This window comes from Anguilla rostrata, chromosome 8 (genome assembly GCF_018555375.3).
Source record: "Anguilla rostrata isolate EN2019 chromosome 8, ASM1855537v3, whole genome shotgun sequence".
Classification (NCBI taxonomy): domain Eukaryota; kingdom Metazoa; phylum Chordata; class Actinopteri; order Anguilliformes; family Anguillidae; genus Anguilla; species Anguilla rostrata.
Window position 1 is genome coordinate 4,153,900 of NC_057940.1, and position 26,613 is coordinate 4,180,512.

The 26,613-nt window shown below is 38.3% G+C and overlaps 2 long non-coding RNA genes across 2 annotated transcripts in view; one reads left to right on the top strand and one right to left on the bottom strand.

Annotated features, from left to right (window-relative positions):
* Positions 1-481: 481 nt before the first annotated feature.
* LOC135260582 (uncharacterized) lies at positions 482-3,811 on the top strand. Its single transcript, XR_010331673.1, has 2 exons — positions 482-842; positions 3,676-3,811. It is a non-coding gene; the product is annotated as an uncharacterized LOC135260582 (long non-coding RNA).
* LOC135260580 (uncharacterized) overlaps positions 3,424-26,613 on the bottom strand; it is a 67,091-nt gene continuing 43,901 nt past the window's right edge. Inside the window, exons 2-3 of the long non-coding RNA XR_010331670.1 lie at positions 5,603-5,714; positions 3,424-3,776 (exon numbers count right to left, since the gene is read on the bottom strand). This is a non-coding gene — a long non-coding RNA (uncharacterized LOC135260580). The remainder of the gene's footprint in view (positions 3,777-5,602; positions 5,715-26,613) is intronic.

Genomic DNA, 26,613 nt, shown 5'->3' on the forward strand with positions numbered 1-26,613 from the left:
CCCCACTCTGCCCCACTCTGCCCCACATACACTGACAAGACTGTGAATGTGCAACAGGGGGCATTGCAGATAGCTGTCCTGATTGATTATTAAGATTCGGGCGCTGTGAAATTAGCAGTGGCTGATTTCAGAGCCTAGGGCTGTCAGAGAGACTGGATTGTAATTTATTAATATCTGTCGGGATGTGAAGGACATTTAACGAAATAGGAACAAGAGTTTTCTTACAACAAATTTACATGCTGCACCTTTAATTAGCCAAGATCAGCAAACAATATAGCCTCAAAGCTGTCAAAGCTTTGTAGAGGGGTGAAAGAATTCACTTAAATACATTACAAAACAAATGACAAGAGTGTCAGATGTATGTAAAAGAAAAAATAATAAAATGTAAAAAGTTAACTATGTAGGTTATCCCAAGATCTTATATTTTATTGATAATTATGTCAAATCAGTTTTCTACCCCTTTTATATGTTTTCAGTGTAATCAATATTCAGTTATTGCATAATGGGTAATATTACTAGCTTTAACTACATATACACACAGTACAGATGTACATATGTTCCTTTACTTCCACAGGATCGTACGTGTGTCTTTGATGATTGCGACGAGGGTTCAAGAAGTTCTGGCAGTTTTCGCAGTCAGATTGGCAGCCATGTTCTTGTCGAAGGGAGCAGATGTTTCTTGCAGTCAGATTGGCAGCCATGTTCTTGTCGAAGGGAGCAGATGTTTCTTGCAGTCAGATTGGCAGCCATGTTCTTGTCAAAGGGGGCGGACGTTTCTCGCAGACGACGAGGGACATTGACTGTTACATCACGTTACACGGGGGCGGAAGCTCCACAACGCCGTCCGGCATTCTCCTGTTCATGCACACTACAGACCCGTTCCGGATACCGTAATCAGAAAACGTTTTCATATCCTCCATCGGAGCAGTTGCAAAAATCAAACGTATTGACTCCGGGTCCTCATCTAAAAGATGAATAAAAAAGGTGTTGCAGATCATCCTTCTGTCTCAAGAGTAAACATTCAGGCCTACACATTTCACATTCAAGTTTGTGAATGCATACATTAATGTCAATTAAATTTCGACAAGTTCATTCACGTTTTATTACATTATAGGCATTTAGCAGACGCTCTTATCCAGAGCGACGTACAACAAGTGCATCAGTTCAAGGTGCAGAGGTGCAAAAGAAACACACTAGAGTGAAGTAAAGATCGTAGTGCCAGAAGTGACCACATAGATCAGGACTCCAACCCTGTAGGGTAACCTGTTCAGAAAACAAACAAACAATCCTGGAAAGTACAAACTAGCACTGAAATCACATTTGCCTAATCAGAATCAGACAAACAATCCTGCCAAATAAAAACTAACGTGATCGCATTAGCCTAACTAGGTACATTGAGCTAAACTAGAGGCTAGGGAGGAGTTGGGAGCCTGAAGAGATGAGTCTTTAATCTGCGCTTGAAGGTAGTCAGATTCTCTGCTGTTCTGACCACCACGGGAAGGTCATTCCACCAGCGAGGGGCCAGGACAGACAGCAGACGCGAGCGGGAAGTACAGACACGAAGAGGGGGAGGTGCCAAGCGTCCAGAGGTGGCAGAATGGAGAGGTCTGGCTGGTGTGTGGGGTCTGATGATCCTCTGGATGTATCCTGGTGCTGACCCCTTAGCTGCCTGGTATGCAAGCACCAAAGTCTTAAATTTGATGCGAGCCATAACAGGCAGCCAGTGGAGGTCAGTGAGCAGGGGGGTGACGTTTGTTTGTTTTTCATTGGTAACGTGCACCATAATATCACAATCAGCAATGATTGTTGAAATTTCATTAGAAAATGTTTGTATATGGCCAAGTTTAACACAAATAATATATTAAGCTTTTTTTGTTTTAGGAATTTACACTCCGTTCTCATTTACACCCTTAACACTTCTGAAATAGGCTGTATGAAACTTTGTTTGATAGATAAAACAAACTATTGAGCAGTGGTTTTAGTACTTCACATATTCTTGGACATAAAGGTAAAAGGTAAAACGTTTGAGAAGCACATGAAATCATGCTAGTGTGTGTGCATGTGTGGTGCGTGCGTGTGTGTGTGTGTGTGTTATCTGATTAATTAAAAAATACCAAGATGTTCATTGGGGGAAAAAACTATTAATTGTTTAGTTCAAGAATTAAATTACCAAACACAAATTCACTCTGCTCAGGTATTTTCTGGCAGTAGACTTGCATTTATTTATATTTTCCAGTGGGAGGAGTCAATATATTTAGAATTATTATCCAATGTTAACTCTCATTCATTGTACAGAACACTAGGAAAAGGCCAGGTTAATGATATCAGAGAGATAATTAAGAAAAAATCATTTAAAAAATAGATTGATTACCTGAGTGTCGTAGATGTTCAGCAATTATTTTTTTCTTCAACTCCAGAATCGTAGTGTTGTCAAACGTTTCCTGTGAACACTCAAATTTAAGCAGTACGGATTCTCCGCCGTTTTCTTTCACAGTAATTTGGAAAATCGTCATTCTTCTGCTTCACACTGTTTTTGCCTTTTACTAATCTTCTTAGAGCGGTGTGTGAAACAGCTTATTTTTTAAAAAAGGAAACGCTGGGACATATAAGTATGTAAGATAAGACAACGTATTACCGGAGTTTCGCTTCATTTGGAGGTCCAGCTTTAGCACTGTCTGGGGTAATGTTAGCGTTGCTCTGCTCTTATCTGTGTAGCCTCGCCCCCCCCTCCCCGCCCCAACCTGCCCCACCCTGCCCCCGCCCTGCCCCCGCCCTGCCCCACTCTGCCCCACATACACTGACAAGACTGTGAATGTGCAACAGGAGGTATTGCAGATAGCTGTCCTGATTGGTTGTTAAGATTCGGGCGCAGTGAAATTAGCAGTGGCTGATTTCAGAGCCTGGGGCTGTCAGAGAGACTGGATTGTTTTCTTAGACCTAGCAATTTATAAATATCTGTCAGGATGTGAAGGACATTTAACCAAATATGAACAAGAGTTTTCTTGCAACAAACTTACATACTGCACCTTTAATTAGCCAAGATCAACGAACAATATAGCCTCAAAGCTGTCAAAGCTTTGTAGAGGGGTGAAAGAATTCACTTAAATACATTACAAAACAAATGACAAGCGTGTCAGATGTATGTAAAAGAAATAATAATAAAATGTAAAAAGTTAACTATGTAGGTTATCCCAAGATCTTATATTTTATTGATAATTATGTCAAATCAGTTTTCTACCCCTTTTATATGTTTTCAGTGTAATCAATATTCAGTTATTGCATAATGGGTAATATTACTAGCTTTAACTACATATACACACAGTACAGATGTACATATGTTCCTTACGATCACGTTGATACGTACGGGTCGATGTTGTATGATTGCGACGATGTTTCTCAATGAAGTTCTGTGTACAGGTTTTCTGCAGTCAGATTGGCAGCCATGTTCTTTTCGTAAGGAGCGGATGTTTCTTGCAGTCAGATTGGCAGCCATGTTCTTGTCAAAGGGGGCGGACGTTTCTCGCAGACGACGTGGGACATTGACTGTTACATCACGTTACACACGAGCGGATGGGCCCCAGGCCTGGCCCCAGGCCTGTCCCCAGCCCTGGCCGCAGTGCCGGCCACCTCCCGAGGCTCCGGATCGCCGCCGCTCCCCGACATTCTCCTGACCAGGTGCACTACAGACCCGTTCCGGATACCGTAATCAGAAAACGTTTTCATATCCTCCAGCTGAATAGATCCAAAAATCAAACGTATTGACTCCGGGTCCAAACCTAAAAGATGAATAAAAAAGGTGTTGCAGATCATCCTTCTGTCTCAAGAGTAAACATTCAGGCCTACACATTTCACATTCAAGTTTGTGAATGCATACATTAATGTCAATTAAATTTCGACAAGTTCATTCACGTTTTATTACATTACATTACATTACAGGTTGGTGTGGGGATGGCTGGTTTAAGCAGCCACACCTGCCCTGGGTCAAGCTAATTAGACCTGGCCAATTGGATAATTGGTGAAGAATTAGATAATTGGCCAGGCTAATTGGACCCAGGAACAGGAGTGGCTGCACCAGTGCGTAGTGAGGTAATCACTGCGCACTCAGACCGTTCCGATCCCGTAACCACAACACGTTCTTCATATCCCCAGCGATAGATCAAAACAAACATATTGACTCCGGGTCCAAACCTAAGATGAATAAAAAGGTGTGCAGATCATCCTTTGTCTCAAGAGTAAACATTCAGGCCTACACATTTCACATTCAAGTTTGTGAATGCATACATTAATGTCAATTAAATTTCGACAAGTTCATTCACGTTTTATTACATTATAGGCATTTAGCAGACGCTCTTATCCAGAGCGACGTACAACAAGTGCATCAGTTCAAGGTGCAGAGGTGCAAAACACACTAGAGTGAAGTAAAGATCGTAGTGCCAGAAGTGACCACATAGATCAGGACTCCAACCCTGTAGGGTAACCTGTTCAGCAAACAAACAAACAATCCTGGAAAGTACAAACTAGCACTGAAATCACATTTGCCTAATCAGAATCAGACAAAAACAATCCTGCCAAATAAAAACTAATGTGATCGCATTAGCCTAACTAGGTACATTGAGTTAAACTAGAGACTAGGGAGGGGTGGGGAGAGGTGCAGCCTGAAGAGATGAGTCTTTAGTCTGCGTTTAAAGGTAGTCAGATTCTCTGCTGTTCTGACCGCCACGGGAAGGTCATTCCACCAGCGAGGGGCCAGGACAGACAGCAGACGCGAGCGGGAAGTACAGACACGAAGAGGGGGAGGTGCCAAGCGTCCAGAGGTGGCAGAATGGAGAGGTCTGGCTGGTGTGTGGGGTCTGATGATCCTCTGGATGTATCCTGGTGCTGACCCCTTGGCTGCCTGGTATGCAAGCACCAAAGTCTTACATTTGATGCGAGCCATAACAGGCAGCCAGTGGAGGTCAGTGAGCAGGGGGGTGACGTTTGTTTGTTTTTTATTGGTAACGTGCAACATAATATCACAATCAGCAATGATTGTTGAAATTTCATTAGAAAATATTTGTATATGGCCAAGTTTAACACAAATAATATATTAAGCTTCTTTTTTTTTTAGGAATTTACACTCCGTACTCATATACACCCTTAACACTTCTGAAATAGGCTGTATGAAACTCTGTTTGATAGATAAAACAAACTATTGAGCAGTGGTTTAGTACTTCAAATATTCTTGGACATAAAGGTAAAAGGTAAAACGTTTGAGAAGCACATTAAATCATGCTAGTGTGTGTGCATATGTGGTGCGTGTGTGTGTTTGTGCATGTGTGTGTGTTATCTGATTAATTAAAAAATACCAAGATGTTCATTGGGGAAAAAAACTATTAATTGTTTAGTTCAAGAATTAAATTACCAAACACAAATTCACTCTGCTCAGGTATTTTCTGGCAGTAGACTTACATTTATTTATATTTTCCACTGCGAGGAGTCAATATATTTAGAATTATTACCCAATGTTAACTCTCATTCATTGTACAGAACACTAGGAAAAGGCCAGGTTAATGAATTCAGAGAGATAATTAAGAAAAAATCATTTAGAAAATAGATTGATTACCTGAGAGTCGTAGCAATTATTTTTTTCTTCAACTCCAGAATCGTAGTGTTATCAAACGTTTCCTGTGAACACTCAAATTTAAGCAGTACGGATTCTTGTACGACTCGTCATTCTTCTGCTTCACACTGTTTTTGCCTTTTACCAATCTTCTTAGAGCGGTGTGTGAAACAGCTTATTTTTTTAAAAAGGAAACGCTGGGACATATACACCAGGGTGACAAAGACTTTTTTTTAAAAGTTGGTTGTAAAACGGCTCAATCAACATGAAGTGCCAACGGTCTTTCTTTACTGCCATTAATGAGAAACTTTTATCCAGACCAACGCACAATGCCAACAAAAAGTGTCTAAAACATATCCAGGAAATCATATTCAGGCATGACTGCCGGCTTGGGAAACACTGTAGCCTATTTCTGATCACGTGATTTCTTGTAAAGCGCAAGTGTAGAAAGAGAAAGTAAAAAAAGTAGGCTGCGTGTACCGTAAACCATAGAGATTACGTTAGATATTCAATATTCAGACATCGACGAGGGTGTCAAAATAAAACCTAAAGAAGCACGTTTCACAGCTATTATTTTTTTATAGCACAGCTTTTGCTTCGAAATGCAAAGAAAAAACTACAGCGAGACACACAGCAAACATCACCAACTGCTTCCAGAAGAGGACGGATGTGGGGACCGTCGAACAAGTACATAATCACAAAACGTTGAAATCAAACTTTATTTATATAGCACGTCATACATCAAATGCAACTCCAAGTGCTGAACATACAAAGCGGAAATACGAGTAGGTTAAAAACGGACATGAGTTTAAATAAAAAAACATGAAAATGGATAAATAAAATCTAGTATAATAAAACTAATAATAAAATAAGAAATAACAGTAAAAGAGCAGTCGTAATCAACACACACTAGATAAAAGCCAGGCTAAAAAGGTGTATTTTAAGTTTTCTTTTAAAGATATCCACACTCTCTGCCACCCTGAGGTCCTCCGGCAAGCCGTTCCACAGGCTGGGGGCATAGTGGCTAAAAGCAGCCTCGTCGTGGGTCTTAGACCGGACCCTTGGAACAACCAAGAGACAACCACCAGAGGGCCTGAGGGATCTAGTGGGTAGGTATCTTAAAACCATGTCAGACATGTAGTCGGGAGCGAGGCCATTTAGTGATTTGTAGACCAATAAAATAATCTTAAAATCAATTCTAAAACTAACAGGTAGCCAGTGCAGTGATTTTAAAACAGGTGTAATGTGTGCTCTCCTTCTGGTTCTGGTCAACACACAAGCAGCTGAATTTTGTATAAGTTGGAGTTGATCTATGGCTGTTTTTGGTATACCAGAAAGGAGAGCATTACAATAGTCCAGCCTACTAGTGATAAAAGCGTGCACTAGTCTCTCAGTATTGGCCTGGGAGAGAAACGGACTCACTCTGGCAATATTTGTTAAGTGACAAAAGGCAGATTTGGTCACATTCCTGATGTGGACATTGAAAATTAAATTAGAATCTATGATGACTGTGGTGTGGGGATGGCTGGTTTAAGCAGCCACACCTGCCCTGGGTCAAGCTAATTAGACCTGGCCAATTGGATGATTGGTTAAGAATGAGAGAATTGGCCAGGCTAATTGGACCCAGGAACAGGAGTGGCTGCACCTGTGCGTACTGAGGTAATCAGTGCGCACAGGTTAAATCTGCCATCCCCACCCACACAGGGGAGGCTCTCTGTCATGACAGGGTTTTTACATCTGCTCATTTGGCGTTACCATCTTGCCAAACCCTTACAAATAAATCTGGACTGCTTGAACGTCATCTCCCTGTGTTTCTGTGCTGGAGGGCCCCAAGGAAAGCCACTTCGGTGGCCTCTGGCAGGCGTGTTTGCCACAATGACACCTAGGTTTTAAGCCTGGTGCCTGGGACTGAGTGCCAGTGACTTCAATTTAGAGGTCAGTTTCTCTCTCTGTGCCTCTGCTCCAATGACGAGTACCTCTGTTTTGTCCCGGTTGAGCTGAAGGAAGTTCTGAGCCATCCAAGCATTAATGTCTAAAATACACTTATGGAGGGCATCAATAGGGCTTGTGTCATCAGCAGACACCGCAATACAGAGTTTAGTGTCATCAGTGTAACTGAAAATTGATGCCATGTCTCCTGACGATACTGCCAAGGGGCAGCATATACAGACTGAAAAGGACTGGACCTAGGATCGAGCCTTGTGGTATGCCACAGTTGATGTCATGGTTCTTAGAGGAGAGTTCATCGAGGGCAACAAAAAATTCTCTACCTGTGAGGTAAGATGTAAACCAGTTAAGAACAGTGCCAGAGAGGCCAACACATTTATATAGTCTGTCTATGAGAATATTGTGGTCGACCGTATCAAAAGCTGCACTCAGGTCAAGGAGAACAAGGACTGAGAGTTTTTTGGTGTCCAAGTTGATTCTAAGGTCGTTCACAACCTTTACCAAGGCCGTTTCTGTTCTGTGATGGGCCTGAAAGCCTGAATAAAATTTTGAGGTAAGAAAATAATTTAACTGCTTAAAAACAAATTTCTCTAAAATTTTGCTTAAAAAAAGGAATATTAGAAATTGGTCAAATTGCTGAGGACTGATGAGTCAAGGTTGTTTTTCTTCAGGAGGGGTTTCACCACAGCAGTCTTAAGTGCGGTTAGACAAACACCTGTCTATAAAGAATAGTTAATGGTGGCTTGGATCTCATCTGATAAACTGTTAAAAATTGTTTTAAAAAGGTAGTGGGGATAGGATCAAGAAGGCAAGTGGAGGGATCAAGCTGTGATACTATCTTCATAAGCATTTCAGTGTCAACCAGGGCAAAAGACTCTAGGGTTACCTCACATAGTGAGGCAGGGGATTCTAAGGTATCACTCCGTAGCTGAGCAATACCAGACCTGATGGTGGTTCTTATCTCTGAAGTATGCTGCAAACTGTAAAGATCTGGATGTGGACAAAAGATCGCCGGAAGTCTAAGGGGACGGGGTTAATCAGACAGTCAATTGTTGAGAACAGGATTTTTGGATTGTTCTGATTATCACTGATCAGTTTGGAGAAATTAGCTTGTCTAGCATTTCTGATTGCCTTATTGTACACACCAAGATGCTCACGGAAAATGTCATGGTGGACATGTAATTTAGACTTTCTCCATTTTTGTTCTGATACATGACAATTTCTCTTTAATTTAGTCATTTCGTCATTTTTCCAGGGGGCTCTCTGTTTGGGGTTGGCCTTTTTTTGTTTGCCAGGGACAACAGTGTCAATAGTTGTCCTTAGTTTGGTAATTAGGTGATTTACCAGATCATCACATGAGGAGGGTAGAATAACTGCTGGTATACTTTCTAAACGGGTCATGAAATTTGCAGCAATCTCAGGGGTGAGACACCGTTTTTTAACAAGGCGTTCTGTATTTTTCTGTGCTGTGCACGCTATAACCGAAAAGAATACACAATAATGATCAGACATAGCCATATCAACAATAGAGGATACATCAACAGTAAGTCCATGTGTTATCACCAGATCTAAGGTGTGGCCGTGGCTATGGGTGGGTCCAGTGACACAATGAGTAAAATCCATATAACTCAGAATATTTATAAATTCCATGGCTTTGGAATCAGACTTATTATCCACGTGGAGGCTAAAATCACCTATGATAATGCTTTTATCATGATTACTGTGGATAATAGATAAGAATTCTGCAAAGTCGGCTAGGAAGAGGGGGCATTGCTTGGGAGGCCTGTATGAAGTTACTACCAGCACAGGAGGCTGACACCTGAGCATAATGGCATGATGCTCAAATGAACAAAAGTCCCCCAAAGATATGCCCCTGCCGGCAAGAGCAGCTGAGAGTATAGTCGCGGTCCCACCGCCCTTTTCCCCTTGTCTACAGGAGTGGGAGGAACAATAGTTCGGGGGAGAGGCCTCAATAAGAGCGGCTGGTCCGTCAGTGCTGAGCAGGGTTTCGGTTAAAAACATACAGTCCAGTCTGCGCTCCGTAATAAGGTCATTAATAAGAAAGTGAACGTACATTAAAAAGTGCCATACTCAATCTGTCTGGGCTGTTACTTTGAATCAGTTTACTTTTCAAAGAGACTGATGTTAAGTTGTTCTTATTAGATCCTAGAAGTGGTCTATTGCTGTCCATTTTATTATTACAGTAGGAGATGATAGTACTAATATAATAAACAGTAGAAGACAGTAGTCCAGAGGAATTATTTCCTACCGTATAAAAACATCAATGTCTGAGGCAGGTGTTTATGTTGTCTGACAGAAACTGGGCCCCCGTCCTGTTTGGGTGGAGACCATCTCGTTTGAGAAGGGAAGGCCTTGCCCAGAACAGGTCAAAGTTGTTGACATAGGGGACCCCAATGGACTTACAGTAGCCCCCTAGCCAGGAGTGGAAACTTCATAAATTGTTATTTTGCATTAACATCTCAAAGCAACTTCATTTTATTCCGCGGCCTAAAAAAAACATGTGCATTGCTTAAAATACAAAAACCTATTTGTAATAGCTGGCACAATATATTTTATATATATTTTCTAATAGTGAAATGCAGTTCCATATACTGCTGTATATATATATATATATATATATAGAGAGAGAGAGAGAAAGAGAGAGAGAGAGGCAGAGGGTGACAGACACTTTGAACTGTCAATGGAATTGTTAAATGCTTAAAATGAAAATATTTTTTCTTGAAATACTTAACTGGAAGTACTGAATATAAGAAGCACAAAGAACTGTTTTTAATATATTACATGATCCTTTTCCTGCAAAAGTCAGATTTATGTTTTAGTACTTGACTATGATTAATTTTGCAGTTCGTCACACAAGCTGACCAAATTTGCATTAGTACTGGAACTGTAATCATAAAGGAATCCATTGCTGATAGCCAAATCGATATTTGCATGGTGTATTAGTATTTGTGTGTTGGGTATTCTTACGTCATGTATACTCCATGTTTTGTTTATGAAGGTGTAAAAATGGTCTAGTAATGTAATGAGGGCCACAAGTTCTGACAGTCCTGTGAGATCCGCTCCGATACTTTTATGTACCAACACTGACACCTGTTGGCAAGGTTGCTCTCGTCCTAAAGTAAATTTTGTCACATGGCTGCCCAAATCAAAAGTAACATTGGCTGAAAGTGAACGTGTTCTTTGTACTCCTGGCAATTCCACTGTGTACATCAGTTTATTTGTTATATCAACTCAGGAAACTACCTTCGACCCTTATATCTGCTATGTCTGTATATCTGGCTGTCTCGTGACTCCTTTGGCAGCGACTGATTTGGATTAAACGATTTCGCCATCTAGTGGTAGAATGCATACACTGCGGTTTGGGCCGACCGACCTGGAGTTCGTGCTTCATGGCCACATCGAACAATATCTAATTCATACCATAAGTGACAAACTCAAGCCTTGGAGGACCACTGTATCTGCAGCTTTTTATGGTTTCCTTTCAGCTAGAAACCAATTTAAGCCAGAAACCAATTTAAGCCTCTGAGACAATGTGAGACAATAAGAAATGAAAACGAATCACTTGCTCTATTGCCTGAAACGCACCAAAAACCAGTAAAAACACTTAAATCTTCTGAACATTTTCTCACAAACTATAATCCAAAATGTACCCCTACCCCTAACCCTAGCTGATCTCTAAGATGAGCCCTAAAACATAATTGAAGCCATAGGCATATTTGTTAAAAATCAAATTACTCCTTTGAAAATGTTTATTTTTTTAAATAAATGTCATGAATACAATAAAAATTCAAAATAGTGTTTAAGGTAATTTAAAATATATATAAATATCTATTACACATCTTTTAATGGTCATATGCACCCATGCTACCAGAGAACATTTGACTCATCCAAAGTCCAAAACGGACCCATGTCCTAACCTTTCTTCAAACTGCTGAACACATCTGTAAACTTGCCACAACCCTCGCTTATAATTGTTCTAACCCTAACCGAGCCCTAAAACCTAATTGAAGCCATAGGTGTCACAGTTCAGGGGGGTTAGGACCCAGGCGCAGAGTGAAAAAAAATCACACAAAACTCAAAAGGATAGATACAAACAGGAACTTTACTACAACAAAAAGGCAAACAAACAGGGAACAGATAAGGCCAAAGGGCAAAACAACAAACTCAAAAAATTCTTAAGAACAAAAAAACACAGAACAGAACACAAGCAGGCCAGGTACAGGCATGTGGAACACACCAGCAAACACATAAAAGAAACACAAGAAGATACATGCAGGTCTGGAACAAGCACAAGTCGGAAACAAACACAAGGAACCAGCACGTGAGTCAACCGGAAAAGAACTTAAATAGACTGAAAACCAACAAGACACAGGAGGGCACAATTAACAATCAAACCAGGACGGGGTGGGAACAACGAGACACATTCAGAAACAATAATAAAATAATTGAAAGCAATAATACAATTAACAGGGGAACGAGCAGGACACAAAACAGAAGTGCCACCATCTGGCGGCCCAACAAGGAAAAACAGAGACAGAAACACAGAACCATGATAATAGGTACCTTTGAAGACATCCGATTACTCATTTTAAATTGATGAAAAACAAAGTAAATAATATGAATAAAGTAATACAAATGCAAAATTATATGTTTGAGGTCTTTCTCCTCCCCCCTGAAAAAAATATGCACATATTATACATCTTTCTATGGCAGTGGTGTCAAACTCGTTGCCATGGAGGGCCGTGTGTATGCAGGTTTTCATTCCAACCAATTAATGCTGCCTTAATTGAGTCCAATTACTCATTCAGCCATATGCGTTTAACTGCATTGAAGCACAGAATATAAGAAAATTTTTATTTAGACAATGCGGGTCACCATAGACGTCGGGTCACCATTGTGCACAAACCTGCATCCCTAATTCAGCAAATAATTTAACTAATTATATAATCAAGATCTGAGGCTGGAATGAAAACCTGCATACACACGGCCCTCCATGGCAACGAGTTTGACACCACTGTTCTATGGTCATAGGTACACATGCAACTAGAGAAAATTTTTGGCATGTCCAAAATGAAAAAACGAACCCATGTCCTAACCTTTCATCAAGCTGCTGAACACAACCGTAAACTTGCCTCAACCCTCAGACTTACAGTTTTCCTAACCCTAACCCCTAACCCCGTATGGAAGCAGAAAAGAGACACAGGCTGTGTCCCAAACTGCATACTGTGGGGAAAACAGTATGCACGGATGCGCACTCCGTTTGATCAGAATTTGAAGTGTGCATCCATGCATTATCACGACTGGGAAAAATCCCGTCGTTCCTTCCGAGAGAATTGTCGAGAACAACGGTAACGGCGGCGGATGACAGTAGTGCGGTCTCTGCCTCTCTCTCCAAGCCTACAGCCAAAAAAAAGGCCTGACGTGAAGAAGTCAAATACTTATTCAGTGAAGTCATTTCTAAAGCAGCTGGAAGACTCCTATAAACGAATCGAAGAGACATGTAAAATATACTGTTCCGTGCTTTATCTGTAACTTAAAAACAGTTTAAAAATCCATGTGTTCATTTCTTAAGAATGAATACTTAAACCGGGGAAGGCTGTAGTATCAGCAGGCATTCATGGTTTCCTTACAACCACTGGCAAAATTAAGGGAATGGTCGCTTTTAGGAGTTTTATAAAATGTTATTTCAACTTTGTATAGGTTTTTTGTATGAGCACGAACAGTGTTTGCGTGCAATAAAACATAGTTAAGATGTGTTCCTATAAACTAATGCAAGACATACTGTATTTACAATAAACACTGTTCAGTGGTTTATTCGTAACTTATAAAACTGTTAAAATCCAAGTGTTAATTTCCTAAGAATGAATACTATAACGAAGCAAGCTGATTGAGAACATATTTTCTTTATAACACGGATTGGATTGTTAAAGGCCTTTTATGTTTTTGACTTGTACATTATGATCAATCTCTTGTGATTGCAGTGATAATCATTTTTTTAAAAATGGAACACTGTTGAAACAGATATTAAGTATAACCTATGGATACGTGTGATTCAACTGAACTTCAAACTATGGATCAGAATGAAAACTGAAAGTAAAATTATGTCGCCCCGCCTTCTTGCTCCCGTTATAGACCAGCCTGCCAAGTCGCAAGGATCCACTGTTTGATCGTGCAGTTGAAGAACTGAGGAGGAACGCAAATAGCTCCTGTATTTAAATCACCAGGAGGAACTCGTCATTTGTTCAAAGGTAACTCAGTGGAAAATAGATTTTTGCTTTCATTCAACTGTACCATGCAATTTGTATTGAACTAATTGTAATAATTAATCAATGCAATAATTTAGACGTTCAGATACAAGTGTGATTAATTTTTCTTCATCATAAAATGAAGCTAATTTAACCGACGATAGAATGATGTAAAAATGTGGTCCGTAAAAACGCTGTTTTAACTTATCTTTTCGTTTCATCAAGTTAATCAACAATATGCGATTAAACTCAGCATTGAAAACAGATAGGGATGCGATCTGCGTACTTTTTGGCCAATCGTTTACAGAAATAAAAAACAAGAAATGAATGGGCATTTTCCCAAGGGAGAAGGGTCCAGCTGCTACGAAGCAGCCTAGGGGTTAAATGTTGAAAAATATTAATGTAGAATAAATATTAATGCGGAAAGCTGAGAGCATGTATTAGTAGCTTAAACTGTAGGCTACCAGTGTGCAAACAAACTAGAAAGGGTTAAAGCCATTTCATCCATAAAAGTTTCTCGCTAATCCCTACCACTGAGCTTCTCCACCCTAGCTTCCCATTGGTGGAACGAACTCCCTGTCCCTCTACGAACCAGTACCTCATTGCCCATCTTCTGCCGTGGTCTGAAGACGCATCTCTTCAGACTACACCTGGATTAACTAACTGTAACCATTCTGCAGAACATTTCTATCACTTAAATTCCCCTCTTTCATGCTACACATACTTCCTGCACTTATTGTGCCTTGTATCATTGTCTTAATGTTGTAGCTTGTAATTCCACATTGTTTGATTTAGCATAGGTTAGGTCAGAGTAATGTTCACTGTGTGAACTGCACTTAATGTGTTCTTGTGTTCATAATGTGTTACAGAGATAGTTAAGAGAATTCCAGATAGCCATCATACATTGATTTTGTGTCAGCGCAGTTGTTAAATTTTTTGTTTTGAAACTTCAATCGCAAATACGAAAAAACAAAAAAGTTAGATTCTTGGTAAGCTACAAGTATGCTATCACAGCCACACTTGTATTGGAGTGAGATCATGCCAAAGTGCTGGGCCACTAGTACTGGGCCACTACTCTGCATTGCATTCATTTGTGCCAATGTTCTTATTTTTTATTATTCAGCCTACAGAGTATAAAAAACAAAAGATAAAGACAAAATTTCCTAAAATTATCTTTCATGTGTTACTTCTTCACAGTAAGCTACATAATGGGGCAATGTTTGCCAAAACGACCCAAGAAAAAATGGAGTAGCCAAAAAAGAAAAACCAGTAAGTAAAATTATTTGTTGTCATGATACCTTGAGTGACCCCGGAAACACAACTGCGACCAGTCATCATTGATCTAGATCTATTGGGTTTTTTTTAAGTCTAAATATTCATGATATTTTTGGTTTTCACAGCAGCTGATAATACACAGTGTGAGCTGATTGACAAGGATGACACGTGTTCAATGGAACAAGCTTCAGCAGCGAGAGCTGGAGACCATGGTCCAGGTAAGGTTCTAAATCCCAAGACATACTTAGGTATTTGGACTGACAATCAAACTGATAAAATCAAAGTATTCTGTACCTACTAAGCCCAAACTTACTTCTGAAACCTAGCATAGACCAAAAGAGCAGCAGCTCTATTACTTAGTGGGCCAGTTGATTGGTGTTGCCAAAATAAATAATAAAAAAATCTTACATTGATGGACATAAATCAGGTATCCTCTTCTGGATTCATATGGAAAAAAACATATGGACCAACATAAAGTTTTTCAATGCAATGACCAAACTTTCAGACATTAGAATTGTAAAAATTACCCCAGTGATTGTTACTATAGCTGACTAATGTTAGATCATTTTAGTTATGATTTTCACTGAAACGCATAGGTTAACTTCTAAACCACAATGACACTTTATGGAAGTACATGGTTAATTGCACTTTAGATAAGAGGGCAGATTATAGGCTAATTTTACTGTGGCTTTTTAAAGACCCCACGCTACCAAAAACGTCATGTTTAAATAGCAAGAATAAAGAACCAAAGAAAAAAATTAGAGGTTCTGTTCATCTGTCCTCTTCCCTAATATTTGCCATATTTTTATGAATTATTGAATCCCCTTCCTTATGAGTTAACTTTAATTAAATTTACCAAATATTTTCTTAAATGTCTACATTTTTTTAATGTTTAAATAATGAAGCATTTTGGCAATATCGGAATTATTCATTACACCCATAATACATTTTTATGAAACTATTAACATTACAATTAGTCTGATTAATAAACTAATGCTTTGATCAACAACTAATTTTATATTAAATTTCATGTTTTTTTTCTATTTTATCATTTCATATTGTAATTTCATAATGCATTTGGTGAGCAATTTCAGGATTTTCTGTGGATAAGAAAGTAGTGCAACATAATCCAGGGCTGTGTCCGAATCAGCGCACTTGCCTACTATTGAGTATGCTAGTTTTTTCAAAAGCTGTTAAGTTTGAGTGCATGTAAAAATACCCCAATTAAATACTTCTTTCTGCATTTTTTTAAAGAATGTTCTGGAGCATAGTATTCAAAGTAAATGAACACTTTGGTCCTTTGCATATCACATGCTACTTTTCATTTTATTCCATCAACAAACAAACACAGATGATGCTGAGACTGTGTTCGGTTAAAATGTAGGTCTGTTCACTCGTTATGGTACATTGTTAAAACTGACTTCACACTGTTTACATAACTTCAAAAGAACTCATTGTTACCCGAATGAATCGGAGTGTAAAGTACTCAGGCGCGGGAAGATTTATAACGCTCCCATTACGGATAGAATAATATAGTGGTATTTTTCTCATACTGTTCATTGCATACTAAAAAGTGTTCCGTAGCTTAGTATACAGTACATAATTTGAGGACACAGTAGTTAGGAGGCTCATTCGGACACAGCTTGGGTGTTGCTAGCATCACATGGCAGAAATCCAAAAATGGAGGAATATCCATCCCTCAGGGGAATTCACATGGACATTAGAGTTAGATCCATAAATTAGGTTAAATAAGTAAAATAAAACGCCCTGTCTGTATTGTGAACAACTTTTCTTCTGAGGCCTTATGATGGTAATGTGACTAGTTTAGAGAATCACCTGCAAGGAACACGTCCTTTCATAGCTACCAATTTTACTGGCCAACTAAACAAAAATGGTGATGCGCAAACTTCCAATGATCCATCTGACTCAGCTAGACTAGCAGAACCTATAGTTAAATAAAGGACTTTGGCTATCAGCTACAAACAGTATCCAATATCCAGACAGTATCCAGTATATGGTAGATAGTAACAGTTTCGAAAAATGGCATTTTAAAATATGATTTTGGGTCCTAAGAATTTTGTAGGTCACATTTGTCACAACACACTGTATACCAGGCATTTTATTTTAACTACATTTTTATTATATCAAGGTCTGCAAAATCAAGGCTCAAATTGCTACCTGAACACAGTACTGCAGATACTCTTCATGACAGATGAATGTAGAGAGGCTGTCATGAGGTAAGTGAATATGTGTTTTTTTTTCAGTTTCTTTTACAATCAAGCACTATTTTTACAATGCAAAATTTGGTGGGTGTAAAAGCTGTACTTTGTAGAGGCATGTAGACCCAAATTGTAGTACATGCATCACTCTTGCATCTGGGACCTGCACTCAATACAGAGTTTTTTGTAACTTAGAGGCAAAAAATGAAATTAAGTAATATTTCCACTCACCTGGAGTACTATCTGTCCAGATGGGATTCATCACTGAGATTTGATTAATTTTATATATATCCGCAGCAGCTCACCTTGATACAGCAGACCTCAACGGGACAAGGCTTTTGTGGCCACAAAGTGCCAAACAGTTGCATTTGAAAAAAATAACAGCAACCTCTCTTACCCAATATAATGCCATGGTTACTCACAAACATCCACAGAGCTTAATTTGTGCATGGTTTCCATTGAAGTATGCAAACTGTGTGTATCTGCCCAAAGGCTTAACAAAGCCATGTATTCTGGGGCTCAGATAGGAAACTATCTAGATGCATTGATATCTCATCGGGTAAGTGGAAACAGCTTAATTTCATTTTTGGATGAACGTCCCCTTTAATACAACCCTTATGCACCTGCACTGCAAGTGTAAATGCTCTTTTTTTAAATTACTGACCTATTAGTGAAAGGGTTTATATAAGCATCTAATTTGTAGACTAAGCAACATTTATCTTTATAATAATTATCTGTGGTACAATAGTTGTAATACAATAGTTGTGGTACAATGGTCGTATTCAGCTACATTATACACCACAGATAATTTGTATTCCATATTGTGACAATTTTCGCTATGATTTCAGGCTAAATGAAGCCGATGGGAATCCTGTTTCAGAGCAACTGAAAAAGCTGTTTGACAAGCATAATAGAAATCAAGTCCCTGACACCAGTGGTATAATACATAGTCTTGGGATCACTGACCGTGAGTTATTTGCCCTTTTCTATCTTTAATAAAGTAAGCGTTCCGTCCTTTGGCCTCAATATGATATTTTATATAAGACATTACAATGCTTCATTACAATGCTTCTTTGCTCAGTTTAGACAACCAGATGTTTCAACACATAAACATCCTCCCTACACAACTACAGTATGCAGTACACAGCATGCAGTATGCCATATACAGTATGCAGTATGTAGTACACAGCATTCAGTATGCCGTACCCAGAATGCAGCATGCAGTATACAGCATGCAGCATGCAGTCTGTGGTGTATCAAAATTATGTCCTTGGTGAATTTATTTTTTAACTTTTCAGTGTGTCGGCAAGAAGATGCATCAAAATACTTTCAGAAAATATTAAGTAAAGTCAATCCTGTTGTCACAAAGGCAAGGTGCTCTTTTCATTGTTCACTGTAATTAATTAGTCTTTTCTTAAAGATGTGTTTATTTTGCTGCAGTTGACAGGGTTTTGTTGCAGTATTGAGAGCTTTGTAATTCTGGAGTTTCGTACTTCAGGAAGATTTATGAAGTAAGTAAAATGCAGTGAATTAGAATCCAGCACTTAAAGATAGTAGACAGTGTAGTTAGGTATTTCCAAAAATATATTATTCTACAGCCAGGGAAGTTAAAATGACAACTGTAAATTTCATTAATTATTCACTAAGCCTTCACTCAGTGAGAGTAAAACTGAATGTGACAACTGCATAGTACACTGCTGCTGTGTATTTGTTATGAATGGTGACTTTTTTGGCTTTCAGATCTATGAAGGTACGATTAAAGAGACAGTAACTTGCGAGAATAAACACCAGCTTAAGGAATGCTCTATCCCATTTACCCTCATTCCACTGTCAATTAACAACCCCTCTTCTGGAATCATCAGTGTGGTGAGTAACAGCAAATCTGACATTCTTACTGAGGGAAATCTGCCAAAAATACAGACAACCCAGGTGTGTTTTGAAAATACTGGTAGCATTTTAAATATGTAATAAAAAGCTTTGGTTTGTTTGGTATAGCTGTTGAGTAGTTTCACAGCGTCATTCTTTTTTTAAAGTGCCATTGTGAAATTAAGAAGAGACTGTGTTTGACTGTTAATAATACATTTGCAGGAGGATGCCTGGAAAGACCATTTCAAAAGCACAGAAGCAACAGTTTACTGCAGCTCATGTGAATCTGAAACATTGGCTCAATTTGTGAGTGACTTGTTCTTGGAAAAAAACTATGTAAATCACATTGCTCTATTTACCCTCATTGCCCAATAACTTAATATTTCCTGAGATTTACAACCCTCCCTTCCTCGAAAATGGTTTACTCACACGTCGTGAATAAACACCTAACATCCTCACTGTCACTTTCTTTGCTGTTCGACATGCGAGAAGTTCCACGCAGCTTAGCAATCTGTGCAGTGCATGCGCTCACACAACGCGCAACAAAATGGACGAAATTTCCTCATTATTTACAGATCTGAACACAAAATTTAGTAATATGTACAACTAGGAACTTACATGTTATGTCACATTTTATTTAGGTTTGACTGGATGCTTCAGAGCATCTACAATTTCTAATGTACTATTAATGACGTGCTTGATGTCAAATATTTTATCTTATGTGATGCCAATTATGTTATCTTCTTTTCAGGAATCTAAAATAAATGCGTTTCCACAAATACTAGCCCTGCATCTGGATCGGCTTGATATTTTCCCTGGCCAAAAGAATACCTGCAAAGTGAAGATTCCATCCACACTTACCAATAAGGTATTTGATCTCACTTTTAAGTTTTTAAGTGCTCTAGCTTTTTTCCCATTCAAATAATTGTGTTTGCTTCATATACCATTTCATTACATGTACAGTTGTGTTAAGGATGGGACTTCTCCTCTCAGTGATAATATAATAGAGAATCAGAAGAAAATGATCTCCCAAGCTTGCTGGCTGACAGCAAAATCTGCTTCACATTATATCCCCCTTAGACCCAGCAGAAAACTAGTTTAAGTATTTAGGTTTTTGGCATAATTCAAGTGGCCTGGATGACATAAAACAAGTTACACCGAAAATATTTTCAAAAATGTTATTTATTTTATTTTTATTGAATATCCTTGTAGTGTGGGTTTTAGCATAGTAGAATACATTCTTCTTGAGATTAAAACCACAGTTTCATATCCCCTACGGGGGGGAAAAATTATTTGGTCTTAGGGAAATATGTGACATAATTACAGAGCCACTGGAAGTCTTCATTTTAAGGGAAGGGTTAATGTGCAAAGGCAGTGCAGCTGTGTTTTTGGTGCTGCAACCCATATCCTTGAGCAAGGTACTTAACCTTAATTGCTTCAGTAATCATTGGTCATGATTGTGCTGTGTGCACACTAACGTGTGTCATGGCTGTGCTCTATGCACTTTAACCTAAATAAATGTAACATAATCATCATTGTGATCTTTCTCCTTTTTTCTCATCCTTCAGGGGTGGACTTATGAACTGTATGCGATCGCCAACCACCATGGCTCTCCCAGGGGCGGCCATTACAAGGCATTCATTAAACCATATGGAGACGAAAGCTGGTGGATTTTTGATGACTCGCATGTCAGAAAGGTAGGACTTCCTTTCCTTTCCTCCAACACTGGGGTCTGTAACCCTGGTCCTGGGGAGCCAGAGAGTCTGCTGCTGGTTCTTCCTTTAATCATAAAATCAGTGGTGAGTTCAGACCCCAGAAGTCAGGTAAGATGATTTATTTGTAATTAGCTGCTTTAATTGATCAACTGAGCATTGAACAACAATGAAAACCAACAGCCACTGTAGCTCCCCAGGAAGACGATTTAAGAGCCCTGGCCTTTTATAATATATTATTTTTATCTTAATGATGTTCCTTCACCTACGTTGTGTTATAACTAAAGATTTCTAACATCTTGATAAATTTTTGCTGATGTAAACTTTCTACGTCACATATTTATTTAAAGGGATTGTAACATGATTCAAACAGGGCTTAATTGATGGCTTAATTTATCATATATTTCACAGTATTTTCCTTTTAAAACTTATTACAATATAACAAAACTTTTAGTAATGCATATTTGTATTTCTTATTTTTTGCATTGTATCAGATGGAGGAATTGCAGAGAGAGAACCTTCTGAAGTATGTTCTTTCTTTGATTCAATCAATCAAAACTTTATTTCGGACTCAAGATCCATATAAAAGACAAGAATTGTTTTAACCAATATTTATTCCAGCTCTTCTCTCCCAATTTGGTGTGCCCAATAAAATTCATGAGCCGCTCCTATCTCTGCACTGTCCTCTAGCTCAGGAACAGGAGGACTGGCACATGAACACCTCTAAAGCAATCAAATGCAAAGAAACAAACCAAGGACCTCATTTACAAAAATTATTTTAAACTTAATTGCAATCTCAAGATAATTTCCCAAGTTGTGCTTAGGCTTGATTACTTAAAATAAGTGATACTGAAAAAAGCTGCTTATGTTGGTTTAAAGTGGCGTATCCGTGTCTTACGCACTTGTGATTTATAAATGTCAAATGAACTTTTGTTTAATTTCGTGAGCAGCTGTGAACAGTAGTTTTCTCAAGCAGCACACCATTTATACGTATTCTTGTCATGTCTTAAATCACCTAGAAGTGATCACGATTCTTCATGCCTAAAATTGATTATAAATCAATTTTAAATCAATTCTTAAAGCATGCATACAGCTAACTTTGGGGATTTGCACATAGCCCTCAAACTCCCAGTACCTCCACATAACCAGCAGGTAATTTTCTTAATGTCTAATGTACACTTTACGAAGAGATACTACCATATCCATGTCGAAGTGGGAAGCCACTATTTAAGACACTATTTAATTGTAAGACCATCTTACATATGAGGTCCCAGGGGTCTAAATCATGCCAAAAAGCAAGAGCAAGTGAAATAATACATGTTAAGCAAAATAAACAGGGATAAAATCATTTTCTCTCTGGTGAATTATGAAGTCTTAACTATTTTAAATTTTATCAAACCACACGTAATGTCAACCACACCATTATTATGCCATTTGTATTATTTGTATTAGTTTGCTGGATAGTGTTACTAATGCCATGTATTAAATATAAGTAATGGTAATGAATGTCTTTCCAATAGTTCACCTGCAGCAGATTTGCTCTTCTACAAGAAAATCTCTTGTAAGTGCATTTTTGTTCTGTGTCATTTTTTGCCAAATGCTATTCTGTGGGCACTTATGTCACTTAACTGTGTATTTGCATAGCAGACATTTTCAATTTGACAATTTACCCATCTTTAATTTGTACAAATCAACTTATTACATATGTAATATATTCAGCAAAATACTTTGTTCTAGAGAAGTCTAAATGGCAGGATTACTAAAGGAGGGCCACAAAAACATGAAGTTCTGCACTTTATGATGTGTTGTGGGAAAACTTATGAAGAATGAGAAAATTGCAGTACTTTTACAAATCTTTTTACTGTATTTTTTTACTGTTACATGCTGTTAACCTCATGACAATATTTTCCTTTGAGCCTTTGAACCTGTGGCCCAAATAACATTATCATGTATTGAGTATGAGATATTAAATATTTTAATTGCACTCTTAACTAAATTTCATGTTCGCATCATGATAGATGAAAAACATATTACTTACTTTTGCATATACATTCCTGTGTTTTTGCATGTATGAATGTAATGTTTTCACTTCTAATTCTAAGTTAATTGCAAAGCCAACATATCAGTAGTATACATATAAATGAAAGAAAATCTCTGTATGGGTGTAAAGATACAATGAAACAGCATCACACTTTTACTCTTTGAATATTTATCTTTAAGCGGATGATCTCAAGGCAGAAAATACCCTGGAGAAGGGAAATGATAGTTATCCATCACAAGACCATCGAAAGCGTCCATCCAGAAGCAAACCCGTAAGTGAGAAGGAAGCAACAAGCAATGGTGTTGTTGTTTCAATTGTTGTTTAGTAACTGTAATTCTTTTTTATTTTCTGCATTGTTACGACCTGGCTTCCAGAGGTGTGGTTGATGAGGTGCGCAACATTAAATAGAAATAGTGAACGTCCAGGAAACTCTCAGCCCTTAAAAACATTCATTTGTGTACCTTCTGACCCCATTTCAACAGACAGAATTCACAAACAACTTCACACATTCGCACAATAAAGCCCCAACCATGGCGGATTTTGCGCTTTTTCTTCTTCTTCTTCTTCTTCTTCTTCTTTTTCCTGCCTGATTACATCATCAAGAGGAGTCCTGCCTATAGCTAAGCGCATTCTATTTTTTACAATCTCTGGTATTAATATGCCTTATAGCGTAAACCTTATAAACACAAAGAGTGCATCTCAGAGGAGAAAACAGAGAAGGAGAGAAGGCTTCACGAGTTGCGAGCTTGGGAGCTGAAATTGAAGAAGATTGCTGATACTTTTGTAAATGAAGGCTCGTTGGATGTCCGTCAAATCAGTGAGTACGTGAAGTGCTTTTTCAAGGCGATTTGCATTCGGTTTCTGATGGTGCCGGCATGTTATATTTTCAATAGTGCTACCATGCTGTTTGTCTCAGCAATAGTTTTTTATATATAGCAAAGCGCCAGTGCTAAACATAATTGTAAATCAGACTGTAAAGATTCACATAAAGATAACCAGAAGCGTTTCTTAAAGGGTGTAAGAGCCATGTAAATATTTTTGTCTCCTTTTCTATCGTATTTTGTGTTGCGCACCACCACTGGGTGTTATGGTAGTTTTGTCATGTGGGTATGGGTGGCGGTAAGGCAAATTATATGGTCACCTGTTCACCTGTATGAAGACACAGAGAGGGGGTGAGTGGGGATCAAGTACTCTTTTGTTGACCGCTATCGCTATATGGTACAATTTGGATTTATTTGCTAAAGTAATAAACATTTTTTGCTCAGTCTCTGAATTTTGCGTGTCATACATGCTATACTCCTTCACTTAGCCTCTCAGTGACTTTTAGTTTGTTTTAAGTAGTCGCTACAAAGGGTTTGTTTGCATTTTTACACCCAGGTGTGCTACTCATCACGTATTATGTGATAAAGCCCCCCCCCCCAAATCTCTGTCTGTATATCACAGCAGTCTAGACCCGGGACTGGCTACGATGTATGCGTGTTTGCCGTATGTATGTGTGTGCAGTGTGCATGCCACTCATAGTCTACATTTATATGCATTACTGTTATAAGTTTTTCATAACAAACTCAATGCAAAAAGAAATTATATATAAAGAAAAACACGTTTTTAACGTACAAAAATGCCAAGTTACTCAGACATACAGAGCCCTTTAAGTCTTAACACTTGCAAAAACACAGGGTCAAGTTACTTTAAATCATTTAGGAAACATTGGGTAGCAGCATTCCTTCGGAATACAGCATGTTTTATTTTTGTCAGCTAAGATTATTAAGTAAGATTAGTAAGCAAATAATGTTTATTGTTACTTGGCCAAATTTTGATATCACTACTTTTATTCAAAGCATATGTGTCACATCAAAGTGTCAAATAGCAATCGTTTATAGTGGGAATAGTCTTGCTGAATAATTTCAGCTGATTTACACCAATTTATATATATATTTATACTCGATATGGTTAAACAACTGCCTGCATCCAGTGCGTTGGGTCTATGAAAAGCGCATCTTGAATAAAATGCATGAATAAAATAGTTTTAAATTGTGTTCAGAAAGAGAATATTTTATTGTTTAATATTGCAGAAGAAATTATACTATTGCACTTATTTGGTGAAACTTCATTTGAATATCAAGCCTATAGTACATTATTGGGGGACACATATATTTACAAACAAGTATGAACGTATCCTTTCTGGGGTGTAAGTGTTCATCAGCTTCATCAGTTTAAAACATTCATTTAAATGATGTCTTCTTCCATGCGGCCATTTTTTTGATGTGACACTTAAAAGTTTGAATGACCACAATGACACGATGACAGGAAGTTACTTGAAATAATTTAGGAAACATTGGGTAGCAGCATTGCTTTGGAATACAGCATGTTTAATTTGTGTTAGCTAAGATAGCCAATATTTTTTATTGTAACTTGGCGTAATTTTGATATCACTACTTTTAATGGCAGACTTAAATTTAATATAGTATATATAATACAATATAATGATTTATAGTGCTTTATATGTGTAAGTAACTTGGCCTTTTTGTATGTTTAAAACATGTTTTTCTTCAGACATCGTTTCTTTTTGCAATGTGTTTGTTATGATAAACTGATAACAGCAATGCATATAAATGTAGACTATGAGAGGCATGCATACACATACATACTGCAAACATGCATACATACTGTGAACACGCATACATCGTAGCCAGTCCCGGATCTAGACTGGTGTGATTGGGAGGCAGACCTAGATTTTTTTTTTTGGGGGCGGGGGGGGGGAGCGGCAGCTTTGTCACATAATTCATGATGAGTAGTGCAGCGGACCTGTGTGTGAAAATGTGAACTAACCCCTTAAGAAATGCTTGTGGATTACAGTAATCTTTATGTGAACTTTTACAGTATGATAAACATTTACCGTTTAGCACTGGCGCTGTGCTTTATATAAAACAATGGCTGTGACAAACGGCATGTGGCACAGTTCATATTATAACAGGCTGGCACCATCAGAAACCCAACAGAAATCCCCCCACTTTATGTACTCTCTGATTTGATGGTCATCCAAGGATCCTTCATTTACAAAATTATCAGCAATCTCCTTCAATTTCAGCTCACAAGCTGACAACTTGTGTACCCTTCTCTACTGGTCCATTTTCAGTTTTTTCTTCTGAGATCCACCTTTTGTGTTTATAATATTTATAAGGCATTTTGATACACTTAGCTGTACTTCTCTTTGCCGTCTTCCCTAGCTAACTTGCTGACCTCACATGACAATCTGAGAAGCAAAACTAGGACAAATAGAACACTTGACATTGGACAATAGAATGCACAGATATGCGAAGATTGCTGGGAAATATATCAGAAAATAACAGCAGTACCAAAGAAGTGACCAGAAATGATTTAATTGAATAGTTTGAACAATATTTTTTCTGCAGAATGGATATTTAGGTTAAGTTTGAAATGATCAGAGACTATTGTACAAAGAAAATATACTAACCATACTAGCCAAACGGAAATATGTACATTTTGCATGTCTGTGATATTTTTATTGGTGGGTGTAGCGAAATGTCTACTGGGGAGACATATTGTTTGTGGTCTTGCAGAATTGTGAACATGTATCCAGCAGGAAAAAGAAGAGGAGGAGGAGAAGAAGAAGAAGAAGAAGAAGAAGGAGGAGGAGGAGATGAAGAAGAAGAAGAAGAAGGAGGAG